The following is a 14,833-nucleotide window of genomic DNA, read 5'->3' on the forward strand; positions in this document are numbered from 1 at the left end:
GGTGAAAAAACATGGCCGCCAGTGGGCGGGGCATTTGTCTCTATATGTATATAGTGGCAGTTTTCCCTATTTGGCTATAGAGAAACCTTGTAAACACTCTAGAAGTCACAATTTTTGCCCAATCATTATGAAAGTTGGTCAAAACATTGGTTTTATTGATATCTCGGACGAGTTTGAAAATGGTCGGGATCGGTGAAAAAACATTGCCGCCAGTGGGCGGGGCATATTTATAAAGTGAAAACATGTGAACACAGTAGAAGTCACATTTTTGGCCCAATTTTCATGAAATTTGCTCAGAACATTTGTTTCCTTGATACGAGAGTTGAGTTCAAAAATGGTTCCGGTCAGTTGAATAACATGGCTGCTGGGAAGGGGGCAGTTTTCTCATTATGCCCCCCCCCTTTCGAAGAAGAGGGGTATATTGTTTTGCTAATGTCGGTCCTTCCGTCCACCAGATGGTTTCCGGATGATAACTCAAGAGCGCTTATGCCAAGGATCATGAAACTTCATAGGTACATTGATCATGACTCGCAGATGACCCCTATTGATTTTCAGGTCACTAGGTCAAAGGTCAAGGTCAAGATGACACGAAATAGTAAAATGGTTTCCGGATGATAACTCAAGAACGCTTAAGCCTAGGACTATGAAACTTCATAGATACATTGATCATGACTCGCAGATGACCCCTATTGATTTTCAGGTCACTAGGTCAAAGGTCATGGTTACGGTGACCCGAAATAGTAAAATGGTTTCCAGATGATAACTCAAGAACGCTTATGCCTAGGTTCATGAAACTTCTTAGGTACATTGATCATGACTCGCAGATGGCCCGTATTGATTTTTAGGTCACTAGGACAAAGGTCAAGGTAACGGTGATCTGAAATTGTAAAATGGTTTCTGGATGATAACTCAAGAAAGCTTATGCCTAGGATCATGAAACTTCATAGGTACAATGATCATGACTCGCAGATGACCCCTATTTTTTTCAGGTCACTAGTTCAAAGGTCAAGGTCACGGTGACCTGAAATAGTAAAACGGTTTCTGGATGATAACTCAAGAACGCTTGTGCCTAGGTCCATGAAATTTCATAGGAATATTGATCATGACTCGCAGATGACCCCTATTGATTATCAGGTCACTAGATCAAAGGTCAAGGTCACATTGCCAAAAAACGTGGCTGGCTGTCAAGGTCACGGTGACTCAACTTAGAAAAATGGTTTCCGGATGATAACTCAAGAATGCTTACGCCTAGGGTCATGAAACTTCATAGGTACATTGATCATGACTCGCAGGTGAAATAATGATGAAACTTGACCAGGATGTTTGTCTGGACAATATCTAGGTCAAGTTTGACATTTGGTAAAGATTGAATGAACCGACTCCTCTCAGGTGAGCGAACTGGGTCCATCTTGGCCCTCTTGTTTTTCAAATTCCTGGCAAGTAGATATTTCCCTGCATTGTCGAATTTAACCTTTTACGTAATACCATGTGTGGCGGAATGACCATTTAGTTTGTGTATGACTCATAGTCCAGTCGATTTGTGCAGATTTTCAACAGAATTGTTCAAGTTGTGATCAAAGCATGAAAATGTGCAGAATACTAGCTAAGAGCATACTGATCAATATCAGATATGGACCCACTCTCAAAAATTTGCATAAAGGGGTATGGCGGCCATTTTAAAATGGCGGCCGTCGAATTTCCAAAAAATACATTTAAAAATTCATCGAATTTTTTTTAGTGTATCAAATGACCTGAAATCTTGTATTTAACATGCAAATAACCTTATCAATGTTATCAAAACACCAAATAAAAAAATATGATCAAATTAAAATGCGGCCATCTCGAAATATGAAATTCTTGCCACTTTTGTCAAAATCAATGAAAAATATATTAAACTGTCATGAACATTTTAACGATCCATTTGAAACATACACTGCAAACATAATAACAATAGGAAGTGATTGGTATAATTTGAATAGTTTTTGAAACAAATTTAGGTGAATTAAGAGTTCACTATCCGTAAACAACACAGATCACATGTGCATAATCAAATAAACATTTATTGTCAAGTCCAAAGTACAAAAAAATGTATTCATTCCCTACCACATTGCCCTTCACATTTACATTGAGCTGTGTAGCTCAAAGCTGCTTTAACACACTTGCAACGTCCTCGGCAGCCACATTCCATCTTTGTTGCGCTTTCAACCCCAGGAACTAGGTGGTTGAGGCTCTTGTTGTTTGCTAAGTGACTGTCCTCAGCAAAATCCTGCCTGGTAAGCCGCTATCTTGATGTGTTGGTGTAACGCGGCAGAGCTTGGTGGGATATTATCGATTGCACGCCCTTTTCGAGTAAACAGATCTTTTCTTGCCTCATCTGCGGTTATGCACTCATTGCTCCTGTCATACAACAACACAACAAAACGTTCCATGTTTGAAGTACATTAATTGATTCTATCGATGTCTGGCTTATCACTCAATATTTCGAAATCTTTAGTTACTTCATCAAATACAGACCATTTTTCCCATGCAGTATTCTTTCCACGATTGGAAAAGGATGACACTTGGTCACAGCCTCTAAAGGCACGGAAGAAAAGAAGTGCACTGGATTTGAAAGGTCCCAAATTGGCAGAGATTTCATGAACTGGTATGTATCTTAGATTTTTACCGCCTCCAAATGCTAACCACAAGTTGCATATGTTCAGTTTATGCACAATCGATATTACAATGACAACAACATCAGTATCTACGGTTCTGATCATTATTTGATACATACCAGTTTGTACTGCATCCTTAACGTGTAACATGATGCGCTTGTCTGCCTCTTCATGGTTACAGGGTGATATTGGACTAGTATCCTTGCTTGGGAAATTAAATACAACTTCCATTCTGAGTGTCGAGACCACTATCTCGTCATCGGCTGCTTTAAATGTCGATACATGTTCAGCTAGATAGGAAAATAACTCCATCTTATTGTCATCAATAGCGAAGAAAGGATTCCCAGTTTCCTGGAATGGCTGAATCTGCCTGAACACGTCTTCTTATTCCTTTTCCACGCTTACCACGAGTTGAAGCTTTCAAACTGTCTTCGCGATATTCATCCCATACAACATCAACTCTGCTACACGTCTTCAATCATTCTATACATAGATGGTGACGTCACTACGTTATTGTCAGTAAAGACCGGTGTGACACAATGCGTCTTCAATTGGTAGTCAATATAAGGTAGAAAAACGTTTTTGTCATTATTTTCAAACGTCTTGCAGAATTTTGGCTTCAGCATATTGACAATTACAGCTCCGTCTAAGATCAAAGCTTCTATCTCAGGACATTCAGTTTGTGATGTGATGATCTTCTCTAGAGGCACTAACAAATCTGACTTTGAACCGAGTCTCAACTGTCCGCATTGTAAAAGAGAAGGTGGATATGCTTGATTCTAATGACGAAAGAATTCGTCAAGGTTACCGTCACGAACCTAACAAGATACATACAAATGAGAAAATAACGAACAATTTTGTCAAAGCTGTCGATATATTGGGAGTATTGTAATTCTCTATTGACGTCGCTTACGTCATTTAGATAGACCAGTATTGCTGTTTTTAGTCTCCCAGCTATTTACACAAGCATGTGCTGGCATGAAAGACGCTGCGAAAGCAATTGCTAAGCGCGTGAATTACTACAGAACAGTTTAGTCTGGCATCCAGAATAGATATTTGCATGTATTGAGTTGAAAAAAAAATTGACATAGATAATGTGTTAGGATATACATTTGAAGTAATATGTAAGCGTGTGTAATTTTAATGAAAAAAGATTACCTACTGTTAATAAAAAAATAATTTAAAAATGCATTTTTTTTGGCAATTTCGAAAAAATATATATTTCAAAATGGCCGCATTTAAGATGGCCGTCTTATTTTTGATTATTAAAGAAGTTTATTGATTGGGGATATTATAAGAGATTTGTGTACCAAATATTATTGAAATAGATGAAAAAATATAATTGTTATGATTTTTTGAAGATTGTTTATGAACAAATTATGGCCGCCATTTTAAAATGGCTGCCAAAGTCCGCCATTTTGATTTTTTAAGATGGGTCCATATCCAAAATTTATTGTTATAACCTTAACTCCATTTATGCAAAGTTTCATGCTTTTATCATTTTGTGAACAATTTTCACACACATCGACTGGACTATCACTTCTCATATTGTTCAGCAAACTACATTAGCAACGTCTGCTGAAGCAATCTACTATTACAACATAATTTCAATTATTCTATTGAAATATGTCAGTGGCTACACCCTGCCATGGTTTGTAAATTTGGTTTGGAATAATCTGTTTCTTTTGTTTAAATGTTTTGGTGCGTTCAACAAATTGTGAAATTGAAGACTTTGTCTTCAACGTCTTTTGACTTATTTAGCCAAAACATAACACTGCGTGCCCGTTTCTTTACTACTTTGTGTGAGTATTGTATTTTGTCCAACATCAATTGTCGAAGTTGGAAGGATAAGCCTCCTTGAGCAATAAACCATCAACCAATGACAATGCATCTTTAAAATTCCAATATGGGAGCCAAAATTTCGAACATTCCTGTTGTTTTTTTCAGGCGCACCATTTAAAATGGTTTGTTTTAGTGACAAATGTTTTAATCAGTCGGATTTTCTTATCACTCTTAGCAATATTTCTCTTTATCGCATGTACATATGATTCCATGTCTTGACAACCGTCAATCGTTCGTATATGCACGATGTCATTTTAGTTAATTGCGAAAGCATTTTATACAATCTTGGTGGAGCTGCTAGCATTTTTTTCCGTGATTTGCTAACAAGCAGTTTGTAGTCATTTTGGACTACTTCGCATCGTCTGTATGCCATTTGAGGAAACTTTGTAATGCCACATAACACAGCGAAACTCTCTTTTGTGATTGGCGCATAGTTTAGTTCTCTTACCGTCAATCCTTTTTAGTCAAAGCAATCAGGTTTGTCGTGTTGAAGTCAAAAGCAACCAAGTCCATTTTGTTATGTTTTTAACTTGCAACACAAAATCAACTTTTGGATCAAAATACGAGAGTATTTGTCCTTGGTTTTGAGTGATAATCACTTCTATTTTGTTTAAGGCAGTTTCATGCTCCGGGTCCAACCGGAAAATACTGTCATTTTTCATCAGTTGTCTCCGTGTACTAGTCATTTCAGCAAGATTTGGTGTAGATCTTTGCAAATAGTAAATAATTGAAAGTGTTGTCTCAAGATTATACTCTTTCTATATATACTATATAATATGTCATTTCATGAATTCCCCTTACTTTTACTTTTCATGGATCAATTTTCGGTGCATTTTCTATCAGTTCATGACCAGTTAATGGAATTTCTATCTGTCCGACTTCAGTTTTGTCAGTATTGAGCGTAAGACCAATCCGTCAACACCTGTCCATCAATATTTTGAGATTCCTGTCATGTTCAAGTATGGTTGGCATTATTTTCCAGATAGATACGACTCAAATAACATACAAAATAGATGTTACACATCAATTTACCCCTAAACCTTAACCTTACTCCTAACCCTACCCCTTACCCCTCGTGGGCGGAGTTAACACCGCACTACTTTTGTGCAATTTCTCTTTGGGTGATGAATCTATTTGCAATACATTATTCTCGGTTCTAGTATAGTCCGTCAGAAAAGTGGCAATTTTTCACTAAACCATACATTGCGGTGTATTGTTAATGTTAAAATAATTTTGATAAAGAGTTGAAATGATGCCACGCTGGTATCTTTGGGCGTTTTGAGACATGCAAGTTGGCGTCCAAGATTGCGACCGTTTTAAGTATTTATTTATTAAATTATACAGATATGCATTATTTTATGTATTATAATGTCATTTTGATGAGATTGCTATACATGTTCAATGTGAAAAAATAAGTGCAAACGTGTGTAATATAAAAAAATGAAGATGTCGTCCAAAATGGCTGTCGGAATCAAGATGGCTGCTCAAAGATTGCACCTAAAACCAAGATCATATCCGAATTTTCTCATTAAAATAATGAATATGGAAAAATAAAACAATTAAGTAGCAAAACAAGTGTTTAATAAGTGTTCGATAAAGTGAATTTAATAATACATATGCAAAGTATAGTATAACAAGAAAATATCGACCTAATCATGGCCATTGGGGAAAAGTTATATTATCTTTGTGTACGGTAACAGCAACTTCGTCAAAGGAATTATTTGTGTTATGAAAATACACCGGTGTCATATATGTCAAAAAGCATATTATATATCAATTGAAACACCATAATATGTAAACTTCAACCTTTATTAATCAAGGTCATGATCAGGTCACATTTTTCAAACATTATGGTATAAAGTAGTATGTATACTGGTTTAGCTCATGATGTGAGTTGGTTTCTAAATATAATCACATGGATTCATATCGGCGGAGGAGGCGGTCTGCATCTAATACGTGTTTGCTTATACATACCTGTAAGTTAATATGTTTCTTATTTGCATAGAATGCGTCCGTGGTTGGCGGCAAGGCTAACATGGCTGCCCAAAGGGTTTGTCTTGTAATATATATTTCCTCTGTATCCGGCTTTCCATAGCATGCTGAGACAAATCCGGTCGCTTAAAATTCCTTCAAAACTTCTTTCATACAAGCTGTCATATCGCCTTACAGTCTGATGGAATTGCCTGCATTCAGCATCTTAATAACTGTAACTTTAACGATACCAACATATCTAGCCAAATAGTCGCATCCAGAGATAGCGTGACTATACAGCAAGACAGTCGCGATATTTCTATGATTTTAGGCATTGCGAATGTCTATAACTCCTCTTTCTCTCAATGGTGATTCCATGATGACCAGTAATGAAAATTTCAGAAAAACATAGTATTGTTACAACAAAAAAACACGTCGTAATCATCAGTTACACCATACACTCCATTGCGTTCTGCTTCTACTGCATCAACCATTTGCCTTATCATAATGACGTCAGCTTCTTCATGTGATTTAATAAGCTGATTGATTAAGGCGCATTTACATATTTTAGTAGGCGCATCATGATCTCATGTTACGACCAACGTGCGTGTTTGAGTGCACAAGATGTGAAATTCTTTATCCGTGCATAAAGCATTACAAATCAGAGAGATCAGCTGTTGTTTGTTCTCAGTGACACCTGGTTTAGCATTGTGTGGTGATGTTAGTTTGTATACCCTCGAGACATATGAGTGTCTACCTGACCTTGCCACACGTTTTATGTTGACCTCCATGTATCGGTCAAACAATAAGTAGACATCACATTATATAAGACTTAAAGTTGTGAATATGGTCATGTATCTTTCCGTTTAAGTGCCAGTGCATGACATAAAGATATCAGACCCATATATTACTGAACATGTGAACTGGTTTTCAATGTATTCTTTAGCACCGATAACGGTTTCTCATTTCTGAAGTCCCCTGTTTCAGTATTCAAAGCAGTATGTACTAAAACCAATTCATGGGTTAGTATATGGCCGTTTATGTCAATTTCCCTAGAACCAGCGTGTAAGCCAATCACTCTTGAATAAATCAGATTGATGTCATACACTTAGGAGTCTGAAACCTTAACCTGTGTTTGAACCTATATATATATATTTACCCATAAAATAGTCCGGCAATGAGTTTTCAAATTCAATAATTTGACTTTTACAATATCTTTTGCTTGATCAACATAAGCAGACGTTGGTGCAATTGTTCAAATTATAATGTTCACTAGAATGGGTACATACTTGCCTGGATCTAACGGTTCAGAGCATTCAGTCAACTTTCTCCGAATACTTTCTCTATCCTTAGCATCTGCATAAATCTTCTCCCGCTTTTCTTCTTGGTTTTGTTCATCAAAGTCCACTTAATTAGCACTGCTCATTTCTCTCAGATCTTCTTCCATCCTGCTGCAAATATGCAGGCTTAAACTTCAAACCTTAAGATTTTCAGGTTTAAGTGTTGAACTTATAATTCCCTTCTTGCCATTTCTCATAAAAGTCGTTTCTGAGATCAATTCGCTCCATATGACATTCCATACCCCCACTACATGATCACCCTTTAAGAACTTGCATTGTGCGCTTTCATACAGTTTCTCCATTGCCCTAAGATAATATAGGCCGTATCTCGCGCAATTTGGGTGTGCAGTGGCAATGAAGTATGGTAACATGAGCTTAATCGATGCCAATTGCATCGTTTAATCAACTTCCCCTTCTGCTCAAACATATATCATTAAAACAAAAACTGCTTAATCAAACACTCAACCCGCAATTTAGAAGTACCAGTGACAGATGCTATGTTCTTAAGATACATTTCTTGATCATCAAATGTCTGAAAATTATTTTCAGTGAATACCTTGCGCAACAATTCCTTTGTCACTATCCGTAATGCCCGCACATTCCTCCATCCTACTATTTGCCATAAGTGTCCCCCGACACCACAGTACTCATTAGGAAGTGCATATCACCGAGAAGTAGTATTTTATCCTTAAATTTATCTGGGTATGCCCAGATTATATTGAATGCACATCTGTATAGTTGTAAATCACCTGTAAAGACAGTGAAGTTCTGACCATAATGTGATGATAATACTTTTGCATTTTTAGAGATGTCAGTATCGTGTCTGGGTCTGCAGGTTTCATATATATAAGTGGCAAATAATCTACCTATATCGTAGGCCTGACTATGGCCCTGCTTTCGGCAGAACCACGTATTATATCAATTGTATTCAGGACATGAGTATGTGGTTAGAGTATCTTGAAGAAATCCAGTTGGCTTGGCTTGATTCGCGGACACATCCATTTTGGCCAGAAGTTTCAGTGGCAAAACCTATTTTGTGCCATTTTAATGGAATCTGTGGTTTCTCCGGTCCTTTAAATCGCTCTATTCCTACTTACCTTTGACACTTCATGTGTTGAGTGAGCTGAAGACACATTCATCCATGTTTTTCGACTGAAACAGTATTGGTGAAAGCAACACAAAGGGAAGTAACAAATCTTTAAAAACGCTTCACTTATCAAAGGAAAGTAACTTGTGTAAACTGTTATTTAATGTATTAGGAACATCCAATCTTTCTCGATGTAAATAAACGGGTGTAAATCATTTTCACCCAACAAATTTGTGTACATGATGTGCGCACCTAGTGCATTACGCAGTACATGTGAATGTGAATTATGGTTCCTTAGTTTCCTTGTTTGTAATAATTTTATATATTGGTAAAAATTTTACATTAAAGGGATTGTAGTGGATATTATTGCATGGTATTTACAAAATGACATCCAGAAATACAGTTTGTTCAATTTGTATTACATGAAATTCCGAATGAAACGCAATTTTTACTTCAATTATTTACATAAGCGTCCATATTGGCAGCCATCTTGCGTTTAATCTGGAATTTGATTTCGATTAATTCGCTTCCAAACATTAACTTTCATAACATCATTCTATGTTATGCTGAAAAGATCCAAAATAATGGATAAAGTCACGATTATACTACGTCTAGCGCGATTTCTGCCTAAAACACAGTACCACCGTGGACAGTTTTTCGTCAACGTGGACAATCACCGTGATCTGGAGATCTTTAAACCGTGTTAAACCGCGGGCGTTATCGGGAAATCGATCTCACGATGGATCGCCGCGATCGCGGTGGATCAACGCGGCCTCGGTGGTTCGCGGTTAAATACAGGTAAATGTGAAATTAACAGAGTGCATTTCGGTATTGCATGTCTGTCTTAGAATTCTCTTCTATCAGCTTCAATATTCACTGAACAACGAGAATTAAAACGAGAGGAAAAAATTCTTTGAAACACACAAAGTATAATTCCGTCAGACGACCAACTGTATGAACCTAAAGTAGACCATAAATTTACTTAGAGTTAGGATTTCCTTCCACTAAGACTTTCAGAAATACAAGGCGACAAAACGAATTTATTCACAAGTACTGTTCTTGTCTGAATTGTTAACATGTTTAAGATTGAATAAAGCATACTCTTTAAAAATCACTTTGGTGTAACTTGAACAATCGATCAACGCCACCAGACCTAAAATTTTGTTCCAGTTCATTTCGATTAACTCTTGTATTGTATAACATAAGCCTCATTTATTTATTTCAGTAGAAACCTTCATCACGATCTCATTATACAAATTATGTGTATATATATTTTGATACATAATATTGTTAGATACATTATAATAAAGAATTTGATCTTTCTAAAATTTTAAATCATAAAATATAAAATCTTCTTTTTTTAATGAGATGTGTCTTATAATTTATGTTTAGATCTTTTTAGCAATAATTCATGCCCTGTGTTTACGTCGGTGCGGCCGGAGAATAATTAGTTTGTTGACAGTAGATGCACGCTTGCATCTGGCTTCAGTCCGTTTTAATTATAGATCGTGACCAGATTACATGATAAATTGATGTTTGTTGTCGTGTATGTACACTTGCCAGATGGAAAATACGCCAGTATATGCAAGTTCAACGAAGTCGTCTGATCCATCAAGTTGACATGTTTATGTAACGATACATGATTATAAGCAATGCTTCTTTGGCCACTAAGCAATAAGGATTTTACCTATAGGAGGGGCGCTAGAGGTTTATCTTCAGGACCCCAGGTGGGGTGGGGTCCTGTCTGGGTGGAGTTTGACGGATTTGATTTTGTTATGTCAAGGAAGTTTTATCAGTTGATTACAATATCTTATTGACTTGGAAAACTTATCTTTACAACTGAATAAAGAACACAGAACTATTCATTGAGTTTATTTATGAATGTGTTGGTACGGTACACATGCTAGGTTTTGGTGCCGTGATCAGGATCAAACCAGAAGTAGGACCACCGTAAGATAGGCCAGAAGGACTGAACGCAGAAGGATATCTGATAAGTGATTAATGTAGTTTCTTACGTTCGTTATCTAAAACTGGCAGACCAAACAGTACCACAATTTTTTTTTAATTTAAGTGGACAAATAAGGGGTGTCAGAACTGCTATAGGGACACAAAGCGTATCGCAAATGGTTCAATCTTTTGATGGGAACCCAAAATTATTCAAAATTGGATCAAAACATAGAATATGGCGTGCTTTCACATTTGGCATGAGAACAATTGAAATTAGTTGCTTATCAATCTAGTAAAGAACTTGTAAGCGATTATATTCATATATATTTGACTGATTATCCAGAAGAGACATGGGGAACCTTAAAGCAAACTTAAATCTAGATTCGCAGAAATTCAGGACCCTCGTTATGCTGGCGTTCTATTAAAAACCATCAAACAAAAATCAGACTAAAATTTCCAATTATATGCAGAAAGACGCCTATCTCTTGTAAATGAAGCTTGTGAAAACATTAAAGAAAATAGCGAAATCATTGAAAATCAGTTAGTTGGAACTTTCATTGATGGCCTTAAACACGATTATTTACGCCTCAAATTAATGCGCGAAAACCCAACTACTATAGCGGCAGCAGGAAATAGTGCTATGCAGGAACAATATGTGAGGGCAAGATTTTAATAAAGATCGCAAATAAATCCCAATTACACTCCACCAACATATAACGGACCTGTTCCCATGGAAATAGATCATTTAGGACCGTCTAATGCTTGCTCATATTGTAAGAAACTTGGCCATGTAATACAAGACTGTATAAGTAGGAAACGCGAAATAAACGCGTATACAGTAGGACAAAGCGGTAGAACACACAAGAAAATATATAACAGATTTTGGAAAGATAAACTAGATTGTTGGAGCTGTGGCAAATTCAGACATTTCAGTAGAGAATGTTTGCAAAATAGGCAGAACTTGAATAGAAATAAAAACTTATATCCTCTTGTCACCATGAAGCCAGAGACAGGAGTAAAGTGTTGACCTATAATATTGCTTTGTGTGTTAGTCCAAATTCTTGTGTCATTTCAATAGGTGGTTTTCAATTTAGAAGTCTCATTGATAGTGGAGCAGAATGCTCCATCATCAGCAAACGCACTTATGATATGTTGAAACAAAAGCCGGCACTGGAAATAAAAAAGTAAATCTAAAATCAGTCAATGGAAACTCATTACATGTTCACGGTAGTGTAAAATTGCGATTCAACATAGGGAGCATATATAAAGAGCACATATTTTTGTAGTAAGTAACATCATTAGGAATGTAATTTTAGGAAGAGACTTTTTACAAGATAATGGTGTCCGTTTGTACTTTGATTTAGGATGTTTACGAATTGATGACTGTTATGTACCGCTAGAGGAAGATGTACACATTTCAACAATTGCAAGCATGCATCTACTGTCAACAAACTTATTATTTTCCGGCCACACTGACGTAAACTAAGGGCGTGCATTATTGCGAACAATATCTAAACATCAATTATGCGACAAAAGCATGTTGAAGCAGGTTTTTTTCAAAGAGAATTTTGTCTTGTATTCCCATACGCGTTTTACGACATCGTAGTATACTTATACATGAAATATAACCATTTATAACTACCGGTAAATAAACCATTAACACGTACACACTAGGAACGAAATTTTTCATATATAGATCTATAGAGAGAAATTGAGTGCTTTTTGATCTTCATATGAAGTGCTTTTCGGTTGGAATATTGCCGATATATCCAATTTTGGGTATGAAATATAACCATTCATAACTAAATAAACCCGTCAACACACACTAGGAACGAACTTTTTCATATATAGAGAGAGAAATTGAGTGCTTTCAGTATGTCTTCATATCAAGTGCTTTTCGGTTTGAATATTTTCGATATATCCAATTTTAGGCATTAAAACCTCATAATAAACAAGATGTAGTATATACTTAAACATGAAATATAACCATTGATAACTAAATAAACCCGTTTAAACGCACTAGAAACGATATTTTACAAACAGTATTATGCAACAGTGTGACGGCTTTAGTAAGACCAATTAGCAGGTATTTAGATGTTTAAAACAAGGTAAATTTTCGTCTATTTTTTTTTTTAAAACGCCTAATCGGATATCTCGAACTCTCGTTATCTCGATATTTTTCTTGTTCCCGCTGTCTTCGAGAAAACGAGTAGACTGTATATAAAAAGAGAAAAATTGAGTGCTTTTCGGTGCTTTCGGTGGTTTCGGTGATTGTATGGACCGACTTTAAAGGGAGAGAACTCAGCTTTCCTCGTATTAAATGGGTTGGAATAAAACACAAACAATTTGTTTTTCTAATTTGATAATTTATCATTATCAAATTTAATATTAATGTAGACAAATAGTTCTGTTTAACATATTAGCAAGTCGGATTAAGAAAGGAATACAAAATATATGTGAAGGTAACGATTTATTTGTTGATTGGCATATGTTTTCACGGTATCGGGTCGTTTCGCCCTAAAACCTGTTCGCCCTGGCCTAGGTCATTCTTGAGTCGTTTCGCCCTGGGTCGTTTCGCCCTTACAAGTGGGTTGTTTCGCCCTGATTTTAGTTTGAATTACAATTAAAGCGGATTAATTAACATACCAATTTTCTTTAATTGACTAATTAATTAAAGTATCATGGACGAACCATCTTTCGAACCTCTTTAATTTTTGACACGTCAATTTGACTCAAATATAATATTGAAAATAGTGAAACATATTTATAAGTACTCTATTTGATAAATAACTTGTTTCTTCATGGCTGGCAACTGTAATTGCTATGTAAATACTCTTTTGAAAACAGATTTTTTCAAGTTTCCAGAATCACCATATCATGTAAAACTACCAATGCCTCCCAAGCAACGGATACCTGCTTTCGAACCCTTCAGTGTACAACATTTAAAATAAATAAGTCACATGTTTTGACCATGGTCACTTGACTTATTGCAGCAGCCATAATGTGTAAATTGTCAAACAAAGTTGAGAACAAAAATTAGACCATGTTTGTATAGTTTTTTAAGGAAAATCCTTATATATGTAAAAAGCATTAAGAATTACAATGATTTTTACGTGTTTTATGATTAATCTACTTATTCTATCCAGTGATTTTTTTTGCTCAAACTTACAGCCGAATTTCCCAATCGCAAAAATACACGTTTTTTCCCAAAATTCTGACCAAAATTTCCCCAAAAAAGCCCAACTTAAAAAAAAAAAAAAAAAATTTTTTTTTTTTTTTTTTTTTTTTAGAAAGAAGTCTCATATAACTTAATTATGATTTCTTAAATCTAGGTCTCAACTTTATTTTTTAAACATCTTACAAAATATATAACTTGAATTTAGTCATTTTTGTCCATAAATCATTCCCAAACTTGCCACTTTTATTGATTAAAAAAAAAAACAATTTGACCAGACTCCTTTTCTAGAAAACTCCCTGAACATGCACTTAAAAATAATATCACTTCTGATAATTATAATCCTATTTATAATGCTTAATTTTTCCCAATGTCATGGTTTATCGCGCTATTTTTCCCAATTTCACGGTTTACCGCGCTAATTTTCCCAATTCAAATGGCACAGGCTGTAACAAATTAAAGCAAAAAAAATCACTGCTATCGGTTTTTGACGCATTTTCGTCGATTTGCATCTACGCCCCAGGCGGCGTAAACAAATTACTTATACACAAACAAGGGTGATGTAGTGCGCATGCGTGCATGCGCATAAAATGTAAACAAATGAAGGGTTCGAAAAGAGGTGAGGTTCGAGAAGAGGTACTTTAACGATACGTTGTACTTAACACCTTTCACACTAGTTCTGGCTTCCATAACTTTAAATGTCGCTTTTTATGATTTTTGACTGGCGGGACTTTATAGTTATGGACTAACCCCAATAGGTTAGTCAACCAGAAATTCCCGAAAAGTTGACAGGTAACAAAGACCGGTCCAAAACAGC

General features: G+C 35.9%; 1 protein-coding gene across 1 annotated transcript in view; it reads left to right on the plus strand.

Moving 5' to 3' along the window:
• Window positions 1-13,149: 13,149 nt before the first annotated feature.
• LOC127869330 (uncharacterized) overlaps window positions 13,150-14,833 on the plus strand; it is a 42,730-nt gene continuing 41,046 nt past the window's right edge. Inside the window, exon 1 of the mRNA XM_052411823.1 lies at window positions 13,150-13,303. The gene's annotated coding sequence lies outside the window, so the exon portion shown is untranslated. The remainder of the gene's footprint in view (window positions 13,304-14,833) is intronic.

The sequence above is a fragment of the Dreissena polymorpha genome, chromosome 2, assembly GCF_020536995.1.
Source record: "Dreissena polymorpha isolate Duluth1 chromosome 2, UMN_Dpol_1.0, whole genome shotgun sequence".
Taxonomy (NCBI): Eukaryota; Metazoa; Mollusca; class Bivalvia; order Myida; family Dreissenidae; genus Dreissena; species Dreissena polymorpha.